General features: G+C 39.5%; 1 protein-coding gene across 1 annotated transcript in view; it reads left to right on the top strand.

Moving 5' to 3' along the window:
- pvalb7 (parvalbumin 7) overlaps positions 1–17,074 on the top strand; it is a 70,782-nt gene that overhangs the window by 49,082 nt on the left and 4,626 nt on the right. The window lies entirely within an intron of this gene.

Raw genomic sequence — 17,074 nt, 5'->3', positions numbered from 1 at the left:
CTCTGTTAATGGCTCTTAACCAGTTCAAACTGTACCCCACCTCTTGGTCAGTGGCAGCTGGGATTGGCTCCAGCTGTCCACAACTGGAAAAGCACAAGTGGTAATGGATTAATCACTGGTTTGTCACAGAAAATGTAATGAACACACAGCATGGACTTCCAAGATGGAAGAGATCTACAGACAAATACCGTGGCTGAGTTTAGGGCGCTGCCATCACTGTAGTGACACCTCAGTGTCTGCTGTTGTCTGCTGACTGTGACAGCAGTGTTGATAAAAATGTCAGTCTGCTGCTGCCTCAGATGATCTGAAGTGTCTTTAGATTTCACATATTCGACACCATTTACGACAACAAGTGCTTGGTCTGGAGACATAAAGCAAAAAAAAAGATTACCATGGACAATAGAAAAAGGCCTTACCAAGCTGTGGACAAACATTTGGAAGCATAAATGTCTTGGTATGTTTAAGCATTAAGGCTTTCCTTCACTGGAGATAAGGGGCCTAGCCCCAACACTGAAAAAACAACCCTATACTGTTATTCCTCCTGTACCAAACTTCACAGTTTGCACAATGCTGTCAGACAGAGAATGTTTTCCCACTATCTGCAAATCCAGACTCCCCCTGCATAACTGCAAAACAATCCAGGGTTGGTATTCTTTACACCACTCCATTTGACGTTTGGTAATGGACTTGGTGATGTAAGGCTTGGATACAGCTGCTCGACCGTGGAAACTAAGGCTGAACATTTTGCGAAAACAATCTAACCCCCATTATTGTGATTTATTATGTATTTTTAGGTTCATCATCTTATGAATTGTTCAGCAAACACAAGCAATAAACTATTCTATATTAAAACCAACACAACGTTAGATAAATTAAACTAGGGATGAAAGATTTGAAAAAAAAATTTAATTGCAATTTTGGCTTATATAGCAAATTTGACATCAATTGCAATTCTGAAGGGGATGATCATTTTTTAATGATATTCTTGTTTTGATTAAGAAAAAATATACATAAATATAAAAGGTAGGATTTTTGTACACTATTCCAAAAACAGTCATTTGAATGTATGCATAATAAGTAAAGCATAAAAATCTCTGCTCTAAAAAAAACGTATCATATTGGTATTTTGACACATTTAAGGTCAAGGAAATATTGCAATGTCTGCAATTTGAAAATTGCAGCAGGCCATATTGCAATTCAATCTTATTTGCAATCAATTGCCCAGCCCTAATGTAAACCCATTCCGTGAAGGTCCCAGTGCACAATTCTTGTGCTTACAGTTGAAGCCAGTGGAAGTTCAGAATCAGCAGAGCGTTGGCATATTTTATGAACTATGCACCTTAGCAGTAGTTGACTCTGATCTGTGATCGTACGTGGTCTTCTGCTTAGCTGTTGTTTTTAAATGCTTCCAATTTCTGATAATATCACTTACAGTTGGCTGTGGAACATCCAGCAGGGATGAAATGTTACGAACCATCTTATTGCAAAGGTTGCATCCAGTACAGTACCACTCTTGAAGTTGCTGAGCTCTTCAGAGCGACACATTTAGCATCAGAAATGTTTGCAGATGGAGACTGCATGGCTCGGTGCTTGATTTTATACACCTGTGGCAACAGGACTGATGGAAACACCAAGAGGCACGACCAAACATTTTTGTCCATACAGTGTATGCCCTGGTTAAATCTGGGAAGTATATTCAGTGGAAAAGTGTAGGATTTTTTTAGATTTTTAGGTTACTAAATGCTGTAGCTCTTAGAGCATGCACTGACTATGGCTGAACAGGCAGAAGGACTTAAAGCTTGAGTACGTAACATTCAATGAGAACCATGTAGAATCAACTCTACTCCCCCTCCCTTTCTGTTCTTCTTCGTGTTTGAGCTTCATAGCTCCGCCCTTCTTCTCACATGCTTCCCCGTGAATGTGCATGTCCGCAGAATCGAATACTGATGATGGCAAAGCTCTCGTGGAGTGATTTTGCTCCACTTTTCCACTGATATCAGTGACCGGATTACAGGTTAGAAAACACTTCATCTCAGCATGAACAAATTCTACATAGGACCGAACACCGCTGGTAACTCTGCCATTGTATCAACTTCTCAATGAGATGAGGTGCAAGTGCACCTACTACAGCGGCCAACAGGAGCGCTCCCTCCGTCCTGAGCCGTGATTGGCTGCAAGTGCTAGCCTCCTCATTGGCTGGAGCATCGTCCATTGCTGGTTTTCCTCAAGTGAGAGTGCAGCGCGAGGAGGTGTTGCAGAAGTGTGTTATTCTTTTAGATGGCTTAAATAACAAGACCCTGACAGGTTGTGTTGTATTTGTGGGCATACAACACTAAAAATAAATCACTTACTGCAGCTTTAAGTACAAGTTTTTATCCCCTTGAAGCAAAAGTTAAATGTAAATGTACAAATGATGAAAAAACATGCCATTCTGCAAAGATAACGAGATGTATCTGTGTGATGAAGTAAATTGCAAATGTAGGAGTTTGTTTGTTTGGAAAAAGAAGCCTGGTTTAATCTGTACTAATACTGATTTATTGGAGTAGAGGATATGAAGTAATGAAAATGTTATGTCCCATTGGCTAAACAAGTCATTTTTTGAAGTTCAGACGACACATTTTCATTAAATCCTGACATGCATTTGGTCAAGGGTTACGCATTTAAGAGCAGAATATATAAAACTTTTTGACATTTGTGTATCCTTTATGATTTATGAGTCTATAAGTTCTCCCTAAATCTTACCATGGTAAACAATAGGCGGTGTGCTGATAAATAGAAATAATAACCTCAAACAAAAATGTTTATTCCACGCAGTTGAAGGTGTTTATGTGCAGCCCCCACATACCAAAAGTGCATCTCTATTTTTCTTATGAAATATCTGCAGTGAATCTGCTGACCTTACATAATCCTCTGCAAAGCTCCGCTCAACTCTGACCTGAGCAGAAGTAACTCTGCAGAAAGTCTTATCAGGGTTTGCAGGGCCTTTAACATCTGCGGTAACCAAAATAGAGTTATTGTTTTGGATATGGCAGCAGTAGGAGTTTTATATAAGTTTAATAAATTTGTTTATATAAATATTATAGAAAGAATATCTGTCCTAAGATGAACCGAGGCTCTCACTGCTAATGTTTAGGGGTAAATTTAACACCCAGGTTAAAAATGTCTCCCTGCCCCCCAACAGAGAGCACATAAAACAATCAGCATGACTAACTGGAATCCACCCAGGAAATGAGGATGATTATGTGCCTCATTACTTAACAGGTTGACTATGTAACAAGCCAAACTGCCAACAACTTGGTGCATTCCTTTTAAAACTCACCATCTCCCACTCACACGCCCACACACACCAGCCGTAACATTAGCACTAAATATACCAGCATCACCAGTGCCTGCAGTGCAGTCAAGCACATTTGGCAAAGAGTGGGGCTTCCTTCTCCCACTCTGCTGTACATGTCGGCCTCAACTGAGCTCATCAGGTTGTGTAGGGTGTTTAAGTCACCGACACACATGAGCAGAAACTGAGGACTGGAAAATTCAAAGTGTATAAATCTAAAAGCATTTCTGCTGGGGGAGAAAGCATTCTTTATATCCACAATCCATTATTTATAGAGCAAATACTTCTGTACCAGTTCAGAATCTCTAGTTTTCTTATGTTGGGCTTATTATAACAAAAACTCTGATCTCTAGAGATACATTTTGATATCCAGAGTATCTACTGACCCACAGTATGTGAAATAAGCCCACCTAGTCCTTTGTCTTGCTAAAATATGTAAGGTTCTTCTGACAGAGACGTCTGGATGGGAGCATCTTGCTCTAATACCTCTATTTACCTATCAGCACTGATAGTTCCTTTTCAGCCGTGTAAGCTGCCCGCACCATAGGCACTAATGCAACCCCATACCATCAGAGATGCAGGCTTTTAGACTTTGCACTGATAACAATCTGGATGGTCCCTCTCCTCTTTAGGACATGGCATCAGTGGTTTACAAAAAGAATTTCAAGTTTTGATTCATCCGACCACAGACAGTTTTCCATTTTGCTGCAGTTCATTTAAAATTACTTTTTCCCTGAGAAGATGGCAGTGTTCCTGGGTCATGTTCATATATGGCTTCTTCATCATGTGATCCAGCTCTAACTTGCATTTCTGGATGGCACAGCCTACTGTGATGACAGACAATGACTGCTAGAAGCGTTCCTGAGCCTGTGCAGTGATTTCCAGAGCAGAATCATGCCTGTTTTTAATGCAGTGCTGCCTAAGGCCCAAAAAGCACACTCTTCCAATATTGACCTCTGGACTTGCACACAGAGATTTATCAGAATCTCTGAATCTTTAATCAGAATCAGAATCAGGATCCTGTTATTGTCATTGTACAACGTACAACAAAAAAATTCTTTCTGCAGTTCCATTTAGTGCTTGAGCAGTTTCTCATCAAATATTGAAACTGCTCTGGGATATGTGCTGTTTTTCAGTCTGTTAGTTTTGGTTCTTATTGTCCTGAACCATCTTCCTGAGGGTAGCAGTTGGAACAGGTGATGTACAAGGTGGGATGAGTCCTTCAGGATGCCCAGGGCCTTCCTGTGGCAGCGGGACCTGAACAGCTCCTCTAAGGAGAGGAGAGCACAGCCTGTGATTTTCTGTGCTGTGTTGATGACCCTCTGGAGAGCTGTCTTCTCCTGAGCAGTGCAGCTGGAGAACCACACTGGGATGCAGTATGCCAGTACACTTTCAGTGGAGCATCGGTAAAAGAACACCAGCAGCTCCTTGGCCAGGGCGTTGCTCTCCAGGACCCTCAGGAAGTGGAGTTGCTGCTGTGCTTTTTGATCAGCGCTGTGCAGGCCCAGGAACTTGAAGTCCGAGACCCTCTCCACACAGTCCCTGTTAATGTGTATGGGCTGAGGGTTAGATCTGTTTCTCTTTAAGTCCACTATTATTTCTTTAGTCTTAATTGTGTTGAAGACCAGGTTGTTGACGCGGCACCATGATGACAGTTTTTTGACCTTGTGTCGTCTGCATACTTCACGATGGAGTTGCCTGGAGAAGGGGGCTCAGTACACATCCTTGTGGGGATAAAACGATATTATGTACTGTAGATGAGAAAATCAAAGTCTTGCCTGTATTTCATAAAGGAACTTTTTTCTGAAATTTTTCCACAATTTCTAGATTCTGTTTTTACAGATTGCTGAACCTCTGCCCATTTTTTTTGCTTCTAGGAGACTCTGCCTCTCTAAAATTCTCCTTTTATACCCATTCATGTTACTGAACTGTTGCCAATTAGTTGCAAAATGCCCCTCATGCTATTTTCAATCATACTGCTTACTTTTCCAGCCTTTAGCTGCCACATCCCTACTATTTGAGATGTGATGCTGCCATCAAATTTAAAGTGAGCTAATATTTTTCATGTAATGTTAAAACATCTCAGGTTCAACTTTTGTTATGTTGTTTATGTCGCATTGTGAATAAAATACGGGTTTATTAGCTGATCAAATCAACGCATTCTGTTTTTATAACATTTTCCAATGTTTTACCCAGACTTTTTTGGAATAGACGTTGTAAATAGTAGGATATTTATCACTTGTATTTTGAATGCAGACAAACAGAAGTGTGGCATTTTGTACTGACAAGCGTTTGACAACTTTGGGCTAAATAGTTTCAAAACTATATATACTAACTACATAGACATGGATGTTAATGTACAACTCTCCCCACATTGTTAAGCATGCTAACAAGCTCTGTTGAGCGAGGAAAGTGAAGAAAATCAGAAAAATATTCCTGTCTGACACTCCTGATGCCTTCTCATCTACCTCTTTCCTTGCTCCTCGGCTATCACAACACGAGCAATAGAGAGGAAAATAGGAGCAGGGCAAGGGGGGCAATGTTGTACCACATCACACCACCAGGCTTGCCTGCTCTCATGATACAACAAAAAAGTAAATTAGAATAGAATAGAAAATAGAATGAACCAAGTTGTCACAGCACTCACTTAAATGTCAAAGTTAAATGCTCTGGACTGCCTTGGCTGTGGTCTACAGTAGACTCTAGAGAAGACCAAATGTCTATAGCCCAAGTGTCATTGAAGCTTCTTGATTTGTTCAAATTATAGCCAAACTTTGTAATCAGTTTATGCATTTATGTGCTGCAAAGACTATATAATGTTGCAGCTGATGGTGACAGCACGGAGGAATCTTGTCTTACTCCACCTACCAGTTCTGCCCGTGGATCTCTCTCTAGAGCACAATCACCCTTTAATTCTTGTACACACCTAATGAATATCTGCATCTGCCAATCACTGAATTTCCTTCTGTCTTGGAGTGCTTTTTTATTTGACAAATATCTTGTTACTTCTCATGCCATAAAGACAAAACAACAAACTTTTATGATTATTTTTGTCCCTGTAACTCTGCACTTTGCTCATCCTGTTCCCACTCATTTCAACATTAATCATTTCTCTGTTATCTCCTCTAATCCTCTGCTTTCAGTGCTGTCCTTGACAAACTCTTGGCCTGCCTATCCCTGTTTGTGTTTGCTGAATCTCTCAGTTCTTGTTGTCTTCTCACTATAAATCCTTTCAGCATTGTCCAGCCTGCCCTGACCTCTCTTGTCCTTCCACAATTCTGCAGCGTGCTGATGAGGTGTAATTCAATAGTAAGAAGACAATCTCAAGGCAGAACACAGATGGAGCAGAGGGTCAGCACAGGACATGAAGAGAGGAAGAAAGACACATGAAGACCAGCAGAGATGATTAATTATGCATACAGTAGTGGAGCGGTATAATAGGCCTCCTCATATTGTATTGTTTACTGTCTCACACATGCATCCACCATAAATCACTCCTCTGATGGCTATGACCGACATTAGAGATAGATAAGAGAGAGAAGAAACAGAGTTACGCAAGCTGTCAGTACTCAGACAGGAAAGAGATTGACACGAGAGAAGAGGTGTATGAAGATAAAGAAGCAGAGAAAGAGAGAGGTGCTCTGTGATATGGAGATAAACGAGGACAAATGAAATAAACAGCAGAAAGTGTTTGAAGCGGACAGAGATGATCACACTTAACAAGCAATGAAAAGTGTCCGACTTTCTACATGATTCAGACAAAGAAATATGACATCTTTACATAACGATGATGAGAATCTGTTTGGTTTTTTGAGGGTTAAAGGATTATCTGTATAAAAATGAATTATCACACTTTGATGATGAAGCCATTTACTTGTTAGAGAAAATGTATTGGCAAATTTAATCCCAATTCATCAGCTGCCTCCAGGACTGTCCACAGATTTGGCCTGGCCCCTGAAAAACCGAGAGTGGGCCCTCCCCTGTTCTCATTTCTTGATGATTACAATGCATGTGTGTGATAAGTAGCATTGGTGCTAGCATCCCTGCTAACTGTTACCTCCTGTTGGAGCTGAAAAGTGTGTTATACTATTATTGGGTTCTGATGTTGGAATTATTTATTCAAGCTATTTTTTAGCCCCTTTCCACACTTTTGCCAAACACTGTTTTGCCTTTTTTGAAACATTTTGCTGTTTTTCAACCTTTCTTGCAACATTTTTTGCCACTTCTAACCTGTTTTTGCAGCTTTTGCTCATTTTTGTCTCTGTGTTTTACTACTTGTATCCCATTTTTAGTGTTTTTCACCTTTTTTGCAACTTTTTGGCATTCTTTTTATTTAAAGATTTATTTTTGGGCTTTTGATGCCTTTATTCCATAGAGGAGGACAGTGGATAGTGTTGGAAACAGGAGAAAGAGTGCAACAAAGGGCCACAGGTCAGATTCAAACGTGGGCCACCCACATACATGGACAGCGCCTTAGACCACTGGGCCATCTGTGCACCCCCTTTTTAGCATTTTTAACTTCCATTTGCCACTATATAACCCTTTTATGCAGGCATTTTAGCCCTTTTTTAACCACTCCAGACAAGTTTTTACTCTTTTTAACAAATTTTTGCCCCTTTGAACCCATTTATTACATTTTTTGCAACTTTTTGACACATTTTAACTGAACTATTGCCACTATGTACCTCCCATGCAGCTGTTTTACCACTTTTTCTGCTTTTTGTTGTTTTCAACCCTGTTTTGTCACTGTTTTACTGATTTTTTACCCCCTTTTCAGCATATTTATCCATCCACGTGTTCATATTAATCCATTTTTGCCACTTTTCACCATTTTTACTGATTTTGTTCCATTTGCAATTTTTTGTTGCCACTGTTCACCTGTTTCTGCCCCTCTTTCCCCATTTTTTTTACAACTTTAAACCCAATTTTGCAACCTCTTGCTACTCACAATTTCTGGCCATTTTACCTCTTTTTGTCAGTTTAAACAAAGTGTTGCCACTTTTTGGTCATTTGTGCCTGTTTTTTTTGCCAGTTGTAACCCATTTTTACTGATGTCATCTATTTTTTTGTCTCTTTTCACAATTATATAATTCTTTCCTTTCAAGTTTTCCTAATTTCTCCTGCTTTGTTTTCTGGCATCCTGATGTTTTTGCATGTCTTGGCTTAGCTTTGAAGTCTGACATTACTTTCCTTATCATTTAGTTCACTGTTCCCATCCACATAGCCCATCCACAACAATAAAGAGGTAAAGAGGTAATTCTGTTTTAACAGAAGAGGTTTACATCTTGAAAAAAGGCCATGTAGTACTACAGCATAAACGAAACCCATTTTTTTCTTCCTTTGATAAGAGTGGTTATTGTCCAGGGTAAAAATTAATTATGATTGGCATTACAGTGGATCATGATTTTGCCAACCTTTATGGACCCCTCACTTTGGCTGGAAAATGGTTTAATGCTCTTCTCCTGACCTGCCTGTGTATTTTCACCAACTGTTAGAAAGCAACATTAGTAGCTGCTCTGTTGAGTTCACTCCTGAGCTGTACATGCCCACTACTCCATGTTTGGTTTGTAATGAGAAGGACAGGCTGTCAGGTTATCACAAAGTAGTCCCCATTCATCTGTTGAGCTCAGTCCAACAGTAGAATAGACACTGGTTTACAGCAGCTGGACTTGTAGCTGTATACTTACATAACTATGTAATTTACTCACAATAAAGGAGAATGTGTTGCTGGAATAACAACAACATGATGCAGATTTGTAAAATGTAAAAAATGATGCAATGTCCCATTTTTGAAGAGCAAAAAGAAATTAGCTTGTTAACATATTCTTTCTGGGTGCCCAAAATACCCCCTACGCCCCTGATACTGGATGCACTTCTCAAAGTGACTGAATGTGATTCAATTATGTGACTGGTATTCCAAACCATCATAGAGCATATTTGTGGCTCAAGTTCAAATGTTTGATTCTGAATGGACTGTTAGCTGTATCTTGCTGCAGGCATGTTTACAGAGTCAGAAGAACCACAAGAATACAGCCAATGGGAGCGTGCATGCAATTAGTGCAGATTATACTCAACCTCTTCAATGGTGTCTAGAGAGGTCGTCTAACTGTATACAACAAAGCCTGCTGAGTATATGTACCAACAAGAACTACCTACTGCCTGGCAGTTATTTCCCTCTGTGATCTTGCTAGTATTGTTGGTGTCCTGTTATACGTATCTTTATGTTCATGTTTATCTAGAATAATCAAAAGATGACTGAAATTGCTTGTGTTTGCTCACATACACAGAGAAGGCATAGTTCCTAAGAGACTACAATATGGCACAAGGTCACTGCAGTCTATCAACATGTACAGTGCATTCAGCAAGTATTCAGACCCCTTTGGTTTTTCAGTTCTGTTATGTTGCAGTCTGTTGCTACATTTTGTCCTCATTAGTCTACACACAGTACTCCATCATGACAAAGTGAAAACAGAAATTTTTGCAAATTTATTTAAAAAAAAAAACAACATCTGAGATATCACATTGATATAAGTATTAAGTCAAAAAAACTTGAAATGTAGCTCAGGCTCCTCCTTTGTCTCTGGATTATTGTTGAGATGCTTCTACACCTGTGGTAGATTAATTTGATTGGACATGATTTGGAAAGGCACACACCTCTAGAAGGCCTCACAGCTGACGATGCATATCAGAGCAAAACCCAAGCCATGAAGTCAGAGGAACTGACTGCAGAGCTCAGAGACAGGATTGCTGCAAGGCACAGATTGGGCAAGGCTACAAAAAAATCTGTTGCACTAAAGGTTCCCTAGAGCAGGGGCTCTCAACCTTTTCAGCCTGGGACCCCCAAAATAAAGGTGCCAGAGACCAGGGACCCCCACTGTACCTGAAGGTGGTTGAACACAGCCATGCGCATTCAAGAATAGTCATGTGGAGACAAGGCTGCCAATAAGGAGGAATAAAGGGGAAGGTTTCTGGGACCCAGCCAAACTGGGAGCCCACGGAGGTCAGCAAAGCCATGGTCCATCGTGGAGTTAAGCTGTGATAACCATATTTTATAGTTGACCTAAATAATAACCACTCTTATCAAAGAAACAAATATCTCTTTCTTTTCATTTGTGGAGTAACTAGCCTTCTTAAAATGAAAATAACTTCTGTTAAAGACATATTTTAAATGGGTGAAAAATTGCTTAAATTACTGAATAATGGCAAAAAATGGTGGAAAAGATGTTGAAATTGGGTTTTTTAAGAAAATAAATGGGTTAAAAGTGGCAAAAATTAGATAAAAGTGGCCAAAAAATAACCAAAAATTGATTAAATTGGCAAGAATTGGCACAAAAAGTGGTAAAAGTGGATTACAAAGTGGCTGAATGGCTTTTAAGTGCAAAAAATTGAGGGAAATTAATTGGACAGGGATGAAAAATTGATATAAACTGGCAAAAATGGGATAACTGTGGTTAAAATGCGAAAAAGGGGTATAAAAAGTGGTTAATAGTGGCAAAAATGAGGCAAAAATTGGCAAGAATTGGTTTAGAAAGGAAAAAACAGGCAGAAAAAAGTGGTGAAAAGGGTATAAATTTGACACAAATGGGTTTTAAGTGGCAAAAATGTGCTAAAATTGGCAAAATTGGTGTTAAAAAGTGATGAAAAAGGGTTAACATTTGTAAACTTGGTGTAAAGTGGCAACAGTGTAATTTAAATAATTTTCTTAGTTTTTTTCAAGGCATCTGGTGACCCCCCCTCTCAGTGTCTTGCGACCCCCAAAGGGGTCGCAAGACCCCAAGGTTGAGAACCACTGCCCTAGAGGAACCAGAGCAAAATTTTGAGTTTTTTTGCAAAATTTCTGAATACTTTAGTCAATGTGACATTTCAGTGTTTCACTTTTCATACATTTGCAGAATTTTCTCTTTCAACTTCTCATGATGAGGTACTGACTGAGTGTAGATTAATCAAAATAAAAATGAGTTCACACAACTATAGCATCACTTAACAAAACTGAGAACGGGTCTAACTACTTTCTGAATGTTCTGTAAGGTCGCCGTGACTTTTGATATTCAAAATCTAATCGTTTCACCACTGAGAGCAATAAAAAATATTTGCCAAATTTCTCTAAAATCCCTTGATGCAGTCTTGAAATACTGTGTGCTAAAGACTTAAGGTCACAGTGACTTTGACCTGTTCTCTCTAAAATCTAATCACTTCATCCTTGAGGAAGGACTGATTTTTGTGCAAAGTTTGAATAAAAGCCTCAAAGCATTCTAGAGACACGGACGAATGCACATCATGAAAGCTTAATGCCTGCAGCCCTGGCTATCTGTGGAGTTCAAGCACTAAAATAAAACCACATCCTATATTTTTACCTAGAATCCATTAACTTACTGCAGATTAACCACCGACTAACACATTTTTTTTTCATGCACACAGTAATACAAAAAGCGGACACACACTTTACAAAACAAAGATGGCAGAAAAACAGAGTCAGAAGACAAAAGCAGGTCAGCAGGGAGTGGATGTGGTCTGAGGTGGGTCAGACAAAGTGGTTTTATTAATAGGCCTGAGTATGATTTGTTGCTGCTACTGAAGAGAAAGCAATCTCTCTCCTGGGCCAAAGGTATGTGCTTCATCAACCACCCCACCTTTCTCAGAATAGTGAGAATACTGAGAGGTGTGGATGTGAGAGGTGAGCGGGGGGAAACGGGGTAAGAGCGTTTGTGTTTCAGGGAGCTATAAAAGTCTTATTGTGTTCTGCTGGCTCATCTTACCTCCATCTCCTCTCTCTCTCTCTCCATCACTCTCCTCCTGCACTCTGCACTCATCCAGCCCTTCATCCAGGTAAGAGGAAAAAACATCAATTATTGTAGCAGAGAAGATTAAAAACATAAAGGTCTTTAAGATGGAGCTCAAGGCTGCTGTGAACTGACAATGAAATGCAATGATCAGTGGGGTTATCTGGAGTTTCTGGCATATACTGTATGCTGCAATGAAATGAAACACCTCTGTAGGTTGATAAATAATAGAACAAAGGTGGAATAAAATGATTAAATATTTTAGCCTGTGCAGCTGGGAGGCTTCTGGAAAAATATGAGTCAAAACTTAGTAAAAAAAAAAAAAAAAGAAAAAGAGTTAAAACAATCATCAAAAGCAGCTGCGTGGTGAGTTCAGTCAGGATCAAACAAGCTTTAGATCATGTCCAACATAATATCATCAATGTAAAAAAAACAAAGAATTGGCATGTGACGCCACAAAATTGATCAATACTGAAATTCCTTTCTTGTTTATGATTTCCAACCAAGAGTCCCACAGTGACAGCTGAAGGCAGCAAGTCAAACATGCCAAAAAAAATGAAACATACTCTTGATGTTTCAAAGTGTCTCTGATGAAAAAGACAGCCAGGTGCTCAAAAAGACAAAGTGTTTTAATATACTTGATAAATATTAGATGTGCCGTGCTACAGCTGAATGAGTTGCTGTCTGAATTGTAAACTTTGACATGTAAGGTCTCCGGTTACTGATTCAAGGTTGGCCTACTCCTCTTTTTGTTTTTTTATTTGTTGTTTATATCTGTGGTTCTGGACTGGTTTATCCTAAGGACCTACCAACACCTCCTGAATGAGAAATAGTGACTTAAGTGTCTTAAAAAAGTCAAAAGTATTGCTGTTAAGACCAGTGCTTCCCAAAGTGAGGGTCAGGGCCCACTGGTGGGCCACAGAGGTACTGTAGGTGGGCCTTGAGGGGTCGCTTACCACAGTGTTTCCCAATCATTTTTCCTTGGAGCCCCCCCTACATATACCTAAGAAAAGCGGGGGCCCCCCAGGACCCAAGAGGGAAGAAACAGTGAATTATAAGTTATAAATGCTGTTTTAATGTTGTGGCTCCATGTGTTCACTGATTTTTTTTTATCCCTTATGACCTCAGAGTAAGAAACCAGTATTTCAGGTATTCAGAGCCTTTTTTGACTTTCACCATACTAAACTTGCAAAATAAAAACTTAGCACTTCTCCTTTCTCTTCTTTTGTTGTTTAATGATGGGTGACTGTGTTAAGATGCATTACCCTCCCCTTTCTGTCACGGACACACCTCATACACAGGGTTTTCAGGAGTGCAGAACCTTCCAAAATAAAAGTCAGAGAGCATAGGATATACGATCTGTTGGTGACATTCATTACAGGCCAATCACAGTGACGACAGTTGTTGTTGTTGGCATCAAGGTTATAACAGTTTTGGATTTTTCATTAGTTTCTATTTTTATTTCGTTTTCACTTTCTGTGTTTGATTTCAGTTTAGTTTGTATTAGTTTGACTGCTGTTTGTTAGTTTAGTTTAGTTTTTATTTTGCAAAATTGCTTCGTTTTAGTTTAGTTTTTATCAGTTTTAGTATTAGTTTTAGTTTTTTACGGAAAGATGTAGGGGCTGAGTGAGCGTCACACATTTTTAAAAATACATTAAAGCAGACTGCTCTTCACTTATCATTTATTTAATTGAGGATGATGTTTGAATACAACTCCAGACATAAAACTACCACTATGTGAAGTCTTAAAAAATCAATTCAGACAATTTTACACTCCCCAGACTTGGGTGTCAGTGCCAGTCAGTATGGTTGTGTCAAAGACTAAAACTAAGGATATTTTGTCTCAATTTTTATTTTAGTTTAGTTAGTTTTGTAAGCGGGCTATAGAGTTTTAGTTTCTTTGTTTGTTTGTTTTAGTTTTTTGGTAGAGCTTAGTTTTTATTTAGTTTCAGTTAACTAAATTGATTTTTTAATGTTAGTTTTAGTTATTCAGTTAGTTTTAGTTAACTACTATAACAACCTTGGTTAGCATGCACAGCTCCAGTAGGAATGAAAGGCAGGCGCAGTAGTTGTTAACTAACGGTGAGCCATTTGGTGAATCAAACTCATGATGCAGTTTGTCAGGAGAAAAAAAAAGCACATTTTCCACCAGGGTAAGATTGCAGTGCAGTTCTTCACACTTCTTCAATAAAGACATGATGTCCAGTTCTGGTAAACAGCTGCTATAGCTTTATCCAAGCTTCGCCAGTTTGCAATACAACTAAACCACAGAGCATGGCTTTTATTCTCCTCTATGATGCTGATCGGTCATGACACTAATTCTTCAGGCTGAGCGCTAATGTTTCAGACAAGCCATGGATATGGGCAACAGCCCATGGATGTTGTTTTGGAAAGGGCAGACCCTTTCAAAGTAAAACTCAGAGGGTGACTGGAAGAACGTTCCCTTGGTCACATTCCTTACAGGTCAATCAGAGCAACAAACATATGATGTAGTAGGCATGTGCTGACCATGGACTCGTACAAAACACAAGCTTGGCATGCAGCTGCTATCACAAATCTATCTGAAGGACGGGCACGTTATGCTCACATCTAACCTCACGTTTCTCAAACTGGTGCTTCTTAAGGACTCATGGTCATGGTGGCTTTCCTTTTTAAGTTTATTTTATTTTATATTCTAAGATTCTTGGAGCAAAGAGAAGAGTTCTTTAAAGACGCTTGAGCTTCTTTGAAGAGTTAGCAAAGCTTTGGTCTTTTAATTACAGGACAGGTTGTCTCACCACAGCTTTCATCTGCAAACCTCCAGGTCAAAGCTGTCATTGAAGAACCTTTGAGCTTATATAGCGCTGAAGAAATGCTCATGAACATAGACTCCAGCTGCTGAGCATGACTAAGATGAAATTCAAGGAGCTTTCACTGGTGTGTAAGCAACGCTGACAGGAAATCAACATCCAGAGCAGCTTGTTGGACCATAACTGTCCATCAGGGTTCACTGCTGAGTGATAAAAGATTAGAATAGGAATCCCTTCCCTGGTTAGGATAGTTAAATAATGTTAACTCATAAACTGATAAAGTTTCCTCCTTAAAACCATTAAATAGACACTCAGTAATTGGCTTATGCTGCCAATACAATGTGAGCACAAGGCAGGTGGAGAGACAGTTGAGAATGAGCAGATTGCATGAAGGGGATGATGATAACTCCCCCACTTTGTTCTGGGAGGTTGGATATTTTGTCAAGTAGATGCAGAGCAGAGAATATCAAAACTGCTCACTGAGGCTTTGTTGGTCATCCAACTGTGGTGCAATAACATGGAAAGACACAACCAGGAAGGTAACAAGGCACCTCAGTTTTGACAGCTCAGCATTGGCACACATTAACAATGAGACCAAGAGCACTTGGATCAGTTCTGACACCTACTGGTATCAAAGGGTACTGCAACTGATGGAAGGATTCACAAACTGATATAACGGGACTACCCAAAGGTTCAGCAACATATGAGGACAGCCTTACATGCACACACCATATGAAGTTTCTTGAATTGATTTATCTTCACTCAATTCTTCATTACATAATTGTGGTGATGTACTGGTCCTACATTACTATGATCACAAGTGAGTGAATGTCAACAAATTTGGCACTGGATGTAAACAGTATATAATTCCTGGAAATGTAAAAGAATCTGTGAATGGATTTTATGAGAGAGTTCTCAGAAAGCTCTTTACAGTTTTAGGCTTGTAGTCTAAAACTGTGTCAGTGGAAAAGGAAGCAGGTTTTTTTATGCAAAATTTGGATCTTTTTCAGATTCTCCCCTCATTTATTTTTAACTTCAAACGGCATGCAGCGGCACTGTGCATAGTGAGTGTGAGAAAAAAGTCAAAAAATGGTGCTTCTTTTCAACAGGGCTTCCGTTGAGATGAGATGTTTCAATGGATTAGTTTAGAATAACTCAGGCCTGAGCACCAACCCTGGAATGAGGACACTATTGAAATGCAAAATGATATAATTTTCTTTATTAATGGCCTTTTGAATGCTTATATTAGGGCCTTAATATGCACCAAAACTCACAAACTCTGCACAAAATTAAGCCCTGGTTGAACGTAATCTGATATGTGCAAATGCTACTCAACATTGTTCCACAGTCACTCCAGAAGACTTCTAGGGGAACTACATCAGTGAAAACTGATACACTCAGTGCACAAAGGAAGACTAGCAGAGTAAGTTCTGCTAGGAGGGTAGACCAAGAAGAAGGAAAGAAGGAAAAAGGTTTAATTTATTTCAGCCAGGAACACTCATCATAAATTTAAACATTTTATGGCAAATGGATCTATAGTTTTACTTGGCAGAGAAGGTTCTGCTCAAAAGATGCTCCCTAGGATATATAAGCAGCATGCTATGACTTTCAAGGGAGTACATTGCTAGAAACCGGCTCAATATGAGGTTGCAACAAGCTTAATGCTATAAAGGAGGAGGCTGGGGTGGAGGAGGTGAAGCTTTGCCAGCAGCAGTGTGATGCATCAGCATTAATGCAAGCAGGGATCAGTGAGAAGTATGTCATATTTAAATGGGCTGCTGTGTTGAGTGAAAGAGCTGTGATTGCCGTGGGAGCTTGGAGGTGATAATTGGGATCAGCTGGCTGTCAGCTGATCACGGCTGGGCATACGACTTTTTACTCCCTGAATATAGTAGGGATGCAGAATATTAGATATCCTATATGCCAATATTTCCAAAAACATTTTGTCTTATACTGATATTGATAGCTTTATGTACTAAATCTAGTTCAGACCTAAAATTTCCTTGAGGCTGAAGTCCTTGAGGCACACTTTTAAATGCTAGGGTACGTAGGGGATGCAACAATGGTTCATCTTGCTCAAGGGGAAGTGCTCAGAAGGAGAACTGGCTCTTTTTCAGCTACCAGACCGATTTCAAGATGTAGTCTGACTGCAACTTAAACCAGCAACTCTG

The sequence above is a fragment of the Cheilinus undulatus genome, linkage group 4 (assembly GCF_018320785.1).
Source record: "Cheilinus undulatus linkage group 4, ASM1832078v1, whole genome shotgun sequence".
NCBI classification, from domain to species: domain Eukaryota; kingdom Metazoa; phylum Chordata; class Actinopteri; order Labriformes; family Labridae; genus Cheilinus; species Cheilinus undulatus.
Note: the sequence above shows the minus strand (reverse complement) of the source record. Positions and strands in the feature narration are given on the sequence as shown.